The sequence below is a fragment of the Dipodomys spectabilis genome, unplaced genomic scaffold (genome assembly GCF_019054845.1).
Source record: "Dipodomys spectabilis isolate Male_0828 unplaced genomic scaffold, ASM1905484v1 ptg000082l, whole genome shotgun sequence".
In the NCBI taxonomy this organism is placed as follows: domain Eukaryota; kingdom Metazoa; phylum Chordata; class Mammalia; order Rodentia; family Heteromyidae; genus Dipodomys; species Dipodomys spectabilis.
The window spans coordinates 1618813-1628335 of NW_024870759.1; the positions used below are offsets into that span (position 1 = coordinate 1618813).

Here is a 9523-nt window from a genome sequence, read left to right on the forward strand (position 1 = left end):
GATCAAGCACTTAGTTTGGGATAATGAGGACTTAAAACATCTAAATCAAAAGGCTTTGCCCTGCAATTTGTACTTTGAAACAATGATGATGTTCTCCCTTAACCAACTTACTTTTTTCCCTCATAGCTACAAATAGGATGTAGTACAGAACAGCTCACTTCAAAGTGCTAGAATCAGATGGTAAAGAATTCCATAAGGGGCTGGGAAGGTGGCTCAGTGGTAGAGCTCTTGCCTTGCATGCCTGAGGCCCTGGGTTCGATTCCTCAGCACCACATAAGCAAAAAGAAAAAAGCCAGATGTGGCGCTGTGGCTCAAGTAATAGAGCGCTAGCCTTGAGCTGAAGAGCTGAGGGACAGCGCCCAGGCCCAGAGTTCAGGCCCCATGACCGGACCCCCCCAAAAAAAGTTCCATAAGCCATCCCACTTATATTTTCTACTATAGCACTTGACAAATCAAGCATTCTTGTAAGCATTACATCCTAGCCAGGCACTGGTGGCTCATGTCTGTAATCCTCACGAGGCTAAGATCTGAGGATCTTGTGAATTCAAAGCTAGCCTGAGCAGGAAAGTCAGTGAGACTGACCAACCACCAGAAAACCGGAAGTGGCAATATGGCTCAAAGTGGGAGGGTGCTACCTTGAACAAAAGAGCTCAGGGAGAGGGCCCAGGCTCTGAGTTTTAAGTCCCATTACTGTAAAAAAAGAAAAAGAAAAAGTAAAAAGATTCTTGTTCCTGTAGTTCCAATGTTGTGACATCTGCCGCTTCATCATTGTGAATGTTTTCAGCCATTTGCCGTATCTGTAAGATGATTTCCTCTGACACAACCAATGACTCAAAGTTCATTGGGGTTCCAATTGAAGTCGGAAATCTTGGCAGTGTGTCCCCCATGAATGAACACAGGGGTTCCAGAGGCCTCTCTTCTGTAGTCTGCATCCTGCTGATTGCTCTTCTCCAGTTTCGCTTAAATCCCATACATTCAGGTGGTGATCAGTACAACTTGAAGCCAGAATGGTTTCATTATGTGAAGACCAGTGGACCTGAAAAATTTCATCCTTATGAGATTCAACGGTATAGAGTTGGTTATTATTATTATTATTAGCCAGTTGTGGGGCTTGAACTCAGGGCTTGGGTGCTGTCCTTGAACTCTTTTGCTCAAGGGTAACAGGCTACCACTTTGAGCCACAGTTCCACTTCTAGTTTTCTTGTGGTTAATTGGACTTTCCTGCTGGGATGGCTTTGAACCTTGATCCTCAGATCTCCGCTTCCAGTAGGATTATAGGCATGAGCCACCAGTATCTGGTTAAAGGTATGGAGTTTTAACTTTAAGTTACACAGGTCCTACAAAGCTATGGTCTTATCCGAAGAGCCCGTTGCTAGAAGCAATTCACTGTAGGGGTGGAAAGAGAGACAATTGACCTTAGCAGTGTGCACATCCACCAAGTGGCTTTGCTTACAGGTAGTATTAGACCTGGTGTCCCATATCACAAGTTTCTGATCATCAGCAACAGATCCAAACAGTGACTCATGCCACAGATGCCAGGGCACATCTTTAACAACAGACAACAGCAGAGTGGCCAGTAGAGATTGCATTGGCATCCACGATTTGGCCTTTTTTTTTTTTTTTGTCACAGGGCTTGAAGTAGGCCTGGGCACTATCCCTGAGCTTTTTTGTTCAAGGTTAGCACTCTACCATTTTGAGTTACCTCACCACTTCTTGCCTAAGCTCTTTGAACCATGATTCTCAGATCTCAGCCTCCTGAATAGCTAGGATTATAGGTGTGAGCCACTGGTGCCCGGCCACATTTTTGCCCTCCTTTGATTCTGCATTTATTTATTTATTTGTGCCAGTCCTGGGCTTGAACTCATGGCCTGGGCACTGTCCCTGAGCTTCTTTTGGCTCAAGGCTATCACTCTACCACTTGAACCACAGTGCTACTTTTGGCCTTTCCGTTTATGTGGTAGAGGAATCAAACCCAGGGCTTCATGCCTGCTACACTGCAAGCACTCTGCTACAGAGCCACATCCCCAGACCTGATCCTGCATTTATATCCCACAAACAGAGAATATGGTTATCAGAGTCACTTAGGAAATGTCTACTCAAATTAGAGTTCCAATGAAAAACATAGCCTCCCTTTTGGTAACCTCTTAACCTAAGATCAGGATTACACTCTCCACTTGGGTCTGGCTTAGCAAGATGTTTCCTATAGTCAAAAGCCTACAGATCAGAAGATGGCATATTTTTTGTTGTTGTTGGTCGTGGGGCCTGAACTCTGGGCCTGGGCGCTGTCCCTCAGCTCTTCAGCTCAAGGCTAGAGCTCTACCACTTGAGCCACAGTGCCACTTCTGGCTTTTTCTGCTTATGTGGTGCTGAGGAATCGAACCCATGGCCTCATGTATACAAGACAAGCACTCTACCATTGAGCCACCTTCCCAGCCCCAGAAGATGGCATTTTTGTAGCAATGATGTGAAGATTCTGCCACAATGTGTAACGAGCATGGTTTATTCTTCCTTCATGGTTAGTCTTTTTTTTTTTCTTTCTGGTTCTGGGGTTTGAACTCTGGTCCTGGGCACTGTCCCTGAGCTTCTTTTGCTCAAGGCTAGCACTCTATTACTAGAACTACAGCTTCATTTCCTGCTTTTTCTGAGTAGCATTTTAGAAATAACAGTCTCGCTGACTTTCCTGCCTGGGTTGGTTTTGAACCATGATCCTCAAATCTCAGTCTCCTGAATAGCTGGGATTATAGGGGTGAGCCACCAGTGCCCAGCTTCATGGTTAATCTTAATCTCAGATTCATTTTTTCCTGTCCTAGAACCAAAGCTACCAAATTCACCCTTGCCACTGTGACATTGGGAAGTATCAAACTGGGCATCATCATTGGGAATATAAACTCGTGCAACCACAGGATGATTCTGTGCATCAGATTTATGCATTCCCGGCACCAGCCATTGAAGAGCATAACCCTTTCCTTCTGGCGTCGTCATTTCGGGAAGCCACTGAACAGTAAGATTGGGCCATGGAAAGAGCACAGGTCATAACTAGGTCAGAAAGAAGTGGTATATTCTTCCAGATTTTATATTCTTTCTTTTTTCTGTTGTTGTTTTCAGTCATGGGGCTTGAACTCAGGGCCTGGATGCTGTCTCTAAGGTCTTTTGCTCAAGGCTAGCATACTACTACTTTGAGCATAGTGCCACATCCAGTTTTCTGGTGGTTAATTGGAGGTAAGAGTCTCACCAACTCTCCTGCCTGGGCTGGCTTGGAACTTGTGATCTTCAGATCTCAGCCTCCTGAGTGGCTAGGATTACAGGTGTGAACCACAGGCACCTAGTGAGATTTTACATTCTTCATGGATGACAGGTTCCTACACAGTATCTTCAAACATCTTTTTCCTCTCGCGTTGTGTAGTTTGCCCCTTCTTATCACCTCAGACTCTTCTCGCTAGTAAGAGCAGCTCAATTACTGGCACTCTTGCTTTTCCTAGGAGCATCATACACTACTAGCTGTGGAAACTGGAGCTCTGTCTTGCTGCCTACTTTTCTGTTGCCTCCTCCTGGCTCGCAAGTACCTACATCTAAGGTAATGTTCTCTCTCTTCCTCTCTTACCATCATGGTAGCTGAGTCTGAAGACATGGAGGCCATCCTGCTGCCAGAGGGACTAATTGCTTGTAAAGGTAAGCTACCAGCTGCTACCACAGTCCAAATTCTTGGGTAAGGGCTCTAAAGGCCAACCAGATTTTTCTTTTCTTTTCTTTCCTTTTTTTTTTCATTTCTTTTCTTTTCTCCCTCCCTCCCTTCCTTCCTTTTTTTTGTTTGTGAGGCTTGAACTCAGGCCCTGGGCCCTGTCCCTGAGCTCTTTTGCTCAAGGCTAGTAGTGCTCTACCACTTTGAGCCACAGCTCTACTTCAGTTTTCTGGTAGTTAATTGGGGTGATAAAAGTCTACAGGATTTCCTGCTGGAGCTGGATTTGAACCATGACTTTCAGATCTTAGCCTCCTGAGTAGCTACAATTACAGGTATGAGCCACGGGTACCTGGCTCATCCAGCTCTTTTCTCAGACAAAGAGATGGAATTCCCAAGTTAAACCAGGCAGTCCAAGCACCACAGCAAGCACCACAGTGTTTGCTTTCCTGGAAGTCCTTTCCTGGAAGGCTCTTGCTGTGAGCCTTTGACAGCCTTATATAGAGACCAACACAACATATTCTGGGATCCAAATTCTACAGAACCTAGCCATACCCTGGAATTTTTACACTCCCCCCCCCCTTGGTGTCTGGTTTAAGTATTAAGCAAATAGCTTGCTTGCTCTCTGGCCCCAGCAATCTTCACCCATGGGAGACCAGGAAGATATTTTCTCTGCTGTTGACATATCTGGGCCTTTTTCCTGGAGACTCAATATCCAGCCTCCAATAAGAGGGTCAGCCCAGTTGCTCCTGCAGCAGTTCTTCTGGTTCGGGCTAGCTAGGAAGAGGTCATCCACATACTGTAATTATAGCTAGTTCATTCAGTTGGTCCCCTGGGAAGGTGGCCAAATCTCCAGCTAGGGCTTCCCCAAATAAAGTGGGGGGAGTTCTTGAACTCTTGAGGCAGTTGGGTCCAGATCAGTTGATTTTATTTTTTCTGTCAGGATTCTTCTATTCAAAGGCTAAGAAGATTGTCTGGCTCACTGAGACCATACATGGACAGAAGAAAGCATCCTTGAGATCCAAGCAAGAGAACCAGGTAGCTAGTGCTGGTATGAGGCTTAAGAGTGTGTATGGGTTTGAGACTACTGGATGTATGTATGTATGTATATATATATATATATATGTGTGTGTGTGTGTGTGTGTGTGTGTGTATGTATATACTTTTTTTTTTTTTTTTTGGTCGGTAGTGGGTCCTGAACTCTGGGCCTGGGCGCTGTCCCTCAGGTCTTCAGCTCAAGGCTAGCGCTCTACCACTTGAGCCACAGCGCCACTTCCGTTTTTTTTTCTTTTTTGCTTATGTGGTGCTGAAGAATCAAACTCATGGCCTCATGCATGCAAGGCAAGCGCTCTACCACTGAGCCACCTTCCCAGCCATAGATATATTTTTACTGTGGCATATCATTATTATTTTGTTGTTGTTGGTTGTGGAGCTTGAACTCAGTGCCTGGGCTCTGTCTTTGAGCTTTTGTGCCCAAGGCTAGCACTCTACCACATTGAGCCAAAGCTCTATTTCTGGTGTTCTGGTAGTTATGGAGATCAAGAGTCTCAGACTTTCCTGCCTGGTTTGGCTTCAAACCATGATCCTCAGATCTCAGCATCCTGAGTAGCTAGGGTTACAGGTGTGAGCCACCAGCATTGGGACAACTGCAGCATTGTTAACTGTCTGTAAGTCCTGGACAGGTCAGTAGTCTTTTCTCCCTTGCTTTTTCACTGGCAGCAATGGAGTGTTCTATGGTAACTGGCACTCCACAAGGATTCTGAAGCCTCTGGAATTTTTTTTGCCAGTCCTGGGCTTGTACTCACAGCCTGGGCACTGTCCCTGAGCTTCTTTTGCTCAAGGCAAGCACTCTACCACTTGGGCCACAGAGCCACTTCCAGCCTTTTCTGTGTATGTGGTACTGAAGAATGGAACCCAGGGTTTCATGAACGCTAGGCAAGCACTCTACCACTAAACCACATTCCCAGCTCTGGATTTTTTTTGTCAGTTGTGGGGCTTGAATTCAGGGACTGGGTGCTGTCCTGAGCTCTTTAGCTCAAGGCTAGTGCTTGAGCCACAGTGCCACTTCTGGTTTTCTGGTGGTTTATTGGAGATAAGAGGCTCACAGACTTTTCTTTTCTTTTTCTTTTTATTTTTTTGTTTATTTATTTATTTATTTTTAGCCAGGGGAGAGCGCGAACGCAGTCCACCACTACCACAAATTATGCAGTCGAGTTTCCCACATTTGGGGAAATCGCAGGGGTCAGCACATCCGGAGTGCAATGGATAAGCCTCGCCCTGGGAAAACCACCTTCGTGATCATGGTATCTCCCCTGCCAGGTAAGTATTCACAGACTTTTCTGCCTGGGCTGGCTTTAAATCATGATCCATGATCCTCAGATCTCAGCTTCCTGAGGAGCTATTATTATAGGTATAACACACACACACACACACACACACACACACACATGCACGCACGCATGCACACCCGCCCTAAGTCTACAGGAGAATTTTTCAGGTCTCTGAAGCACTGCCGTGGTTCTGGCCTTTGCCCTGATTCCCTGTAGCAGCACTACCTGGTACTGTCCTATGAGAACCTGTTTTGCCTTGTTGTTAGGGTCTCATTGGTGGTCCTTGTCCAGGGTGGCCCATGGGTCTATTTGGCTAGCTGGGACATGTTCTTGGAGCAAATTTTAGGCCTCAGTCAAAATGTACCTCTTTACTCAGTATTGAAAAGAGTAAGGATCTGGGTTCCAGTGGCTCATACTTGTAATCCTAGCTAACCAGGAGGCTGAGATCTGAGGATCACGGTTTAAAGCCAGCCTGGGCAGAAAAGTCCCTGTGAGACTCTTATCTCCAATTAACTACTCAGAAATAGCTGGAAGTGGTGCTGTGGTTCAAGTGGTAGAGTGCTAGCCTTGAGCACAAAGAGGCTCAAGAACAGTGTGCCCAGGCCCTGAGTTCAAGCCCCAGGTCTGGCAAATAAAAAAAAAGGAAAAAAGAAAAGAAAATTAAAAAGAGAGAAAAATAAGAAAAGGGTGAGGAGAAGCTGGCAATAATCACCTCAGCTTTCCTGGTGGGTCTGGAAAACGGATTCCAGGAGGTTGATAAGGGCGTGGGTTATTTTTTTCCTGATGCTTCCATTTCAAGAATAATAATAAAAGACAGGCTATCCCTTCTCCACAGTGCTATCCAGACCAAATTTCTGGGGGCCTTGTGTTTTTGTGTTGTTTTTTTTTTTTGCCAGTCCTGGGGCTTGAACTCAGGGCTTGGGCACTCCCTGAGCTTCTTTTGCTGAAGGTGAGCACTCTTTCACTTGAGCCACAGCGCCACTTCCCACTTTTTCCTTTTATATGGTACTGGGAATTGAACCCAGGGCTTTGTGCATGCTAGACAAGCACTCTACCACTAAGCCACATTCCCAGCCTTGGACCTCATGTTTTTCTTGGGACTGTTGTACAGATTGGAGGCACCAGCTCCACAGGTTTAAGATTTGGGTGTGCTGGTTGGGGTGAGATCGATCACGGTGGGCTTTCAGGCAATGGCCTGGGAACCTCTGTTGGCTGCATAAGATGGTGGTGGTGTGGACCTTCAGCAGGGGTAGAGGTGTCTCTACCTCCTGTTCCTCTTGCTGGATGGGCTTAGTTGCCTTCTGAGGCCTAGTTGGTTTGGCTACTAAAATCCTGTACAAATCCTGTGTGTTTGCATAGAATCTTACCCATGGAGGAAGAATGCAGGCAATCTGCAACCAGGAATGTATATACTAGAACTGGGTCAGGGTGGCCAGGCTCTCCTGTGTCATCATTAAGCAATAATGGTGAGGACATGGAGGATGACCTCCAGAGGCCAATCTATACCCAAAGTCACCATTCAACAGAACAGAGGGTTAGGAGATGCCTTGGACTCATCTTGATCCCATAATCTCTAGAATAGCCTTTCTTGAAATTCTTAAGTCTAGAACCATGGGTTTTAAGTTAGCCATACCCATGTCCTGTCCTGTTTCAGTATCGCATGGACAGACATGGGTAGGTCACTCAATGTCTTGTGCCTGGTCGAGTCCCTCATGGGAGCTTATGTGTTCTTATGTGTACCCATGTGTCCTGGTCAGAGGCCCTAGTTCTACTAAGTGAATCACTGTGACTCACCATGGAACTGCAGGTTAGGACTCACTTAGACTCTGTAACTTTGGGCCATGGAAGCCACAAATAATTTCACATTCATTCACACAGTCAACAAGTTGAAACAGTTCCTTCTTCCTTTGGAAGTGCCCTAAATGAATGGCCTTTTGTAAAGAGAAACCTCGAAATGAGAACTTCTCCTAAAATAAAGGTAACTAAAACAGTGTTCTCCTTAGAAAGGGCTGAGGAGCTGGGCACTGATGGCTCATGCCTCTAATTCTATCTACCCACAAGGCTGAGATCTGAGGATTGTGGTTTGAAGCCAGCCTGGGCAGGAGAGTTCATGAGACTCTTACCTCCCAGAAGCTACTCAGAAAAAGAAGTGAAACTGTGGCTCAAGTGGTAGAATGCTAGCCTTCAGCAAAAGAAGCTGAGGGACAGTGGCCAGGCCCTGAGTTCAAGCCCTAGGACTGGCATAGAAAAGAGAAAGGAAGAAAGAGAGGGAGAAAGAAGGAAGGAAGGAAGGATAGAAGAAAGGAAGAAAGGAAAGAAGGAAGGAAGGAGGCAGAGGTAGAGACAAAGGCTGGCAGATCTCTTAGTTGTGTCTTATTTGAAGCCAGCCTGGGCTAGACAGCAAATTCAAGTTGAAGGCCAGTCAGGGCTCCATAAACAAAATAAACCGTTCAAACGATTTAAAAATAAAAACTGGGCTGAGGGTTTGCCTCAGTGATAGAACACTTGCCTAGCCTATGTGAAGCTTTGTCAACCACGTGCCTCTAGCAAAACACACATACACACACACAACCCCACAAAACAAAAGACCACCCACCCAAATTCCTGCTTCCAGGAATTTAACTTTTTTTTTTTTTTTTTGTCAGTTGTGAGGCTTGGGCCTGGGCACTCTCCCTGAGCTTTTTTGCTCAAGGCTAGCACTCTACCACTTTGAGTCACAGCAACACTTCTGGTTTTCTGGGGTTTCATTGGAGATAAGAGTCTCATGGACTGGGGCTGGGAAGGTGGCTCAGTAGTAGAGTGCTTGCCTTGCATGCATGAGGCCCTGGGTTTGATTCCTCAGCACCACATAAGCAGAAAAAGCTGGAAGTGGCACTGTGGCTCAAGTGGTAGAGCACTAGCCTTGAGCTGAAGAGCTGAGGGACAGTGCCCAGGCCCAGAGTTCAGGCCCCATGACCGACCAAAAAAAAAAAAAAGTCTCATGGACTTTCCTGCTTGGGCTGGCTTTGAACCGTGACCTCATATCTGAGCCTCCTGAGTACCTAGGATTACAAGCATGAACCACCAGTGACTGGCACTCAGTTCAGAATTTAACTTTTCTTTTCCTTTTTTCCTTCTTACTTTCCTTCCTCTCCCCCCCCCCCCCTTTTTTTTTGTAAGACCTGGTGATTGAACTCAGCCTCTAAGCACAGGGCACTGTCCCTGAGCTGCTTGTAACTCAAGGCTAGCCACTCTACCACTTGAGCCACAGCAACACTTCTGGCTTTTTCTGTTTATGTGGTACTGAGGAATTGAACCAAGGGCTTCATGCACTCTACCACTAAGCCACATTCCCAGCCAAGAATTTGTTTTGAGTAATGGCCGTCAGCCTGGGCTCATACAGTTTAGTATCAATCTCAAGAAGTTTGGATGCTGGGCTTTGACACAAACTCTAACCCTTTGATCTCATACCTCTCCTTGGGAGCTATAGTAAAGTGGGGAGAGGGAGGAAACTGTCCACTTCTAAAAAGAAAGTTAT

The 9523-nt window shown here is 46.0% G+C and overlaps 1 non-coding gene and 1 pseudogene across 1 annotated transcript; both read right to left on the reverse strand.

The window, feature by feature from the left end:
- Window positions 1–677: 677 nt before the first annotated feature.
- On the reverse strand, window positions 678–3030 carry LOC122110915 (annotated as a pseudogene).
- A 2809-nt stretch (window positions 3031–5839) lies between these two features.
- LOC122110940 lies at window positions 5840–6003 on the reverse strand. Its single transcript, XR_006147949.1, has one exon. It is a non-coding gene; the product is annotated as a U1 spliceosomal RNA (small nuclear RNA).
- Between the last annotated feature and the right edge of the window lie 3520 nt (window positions 6004–9523).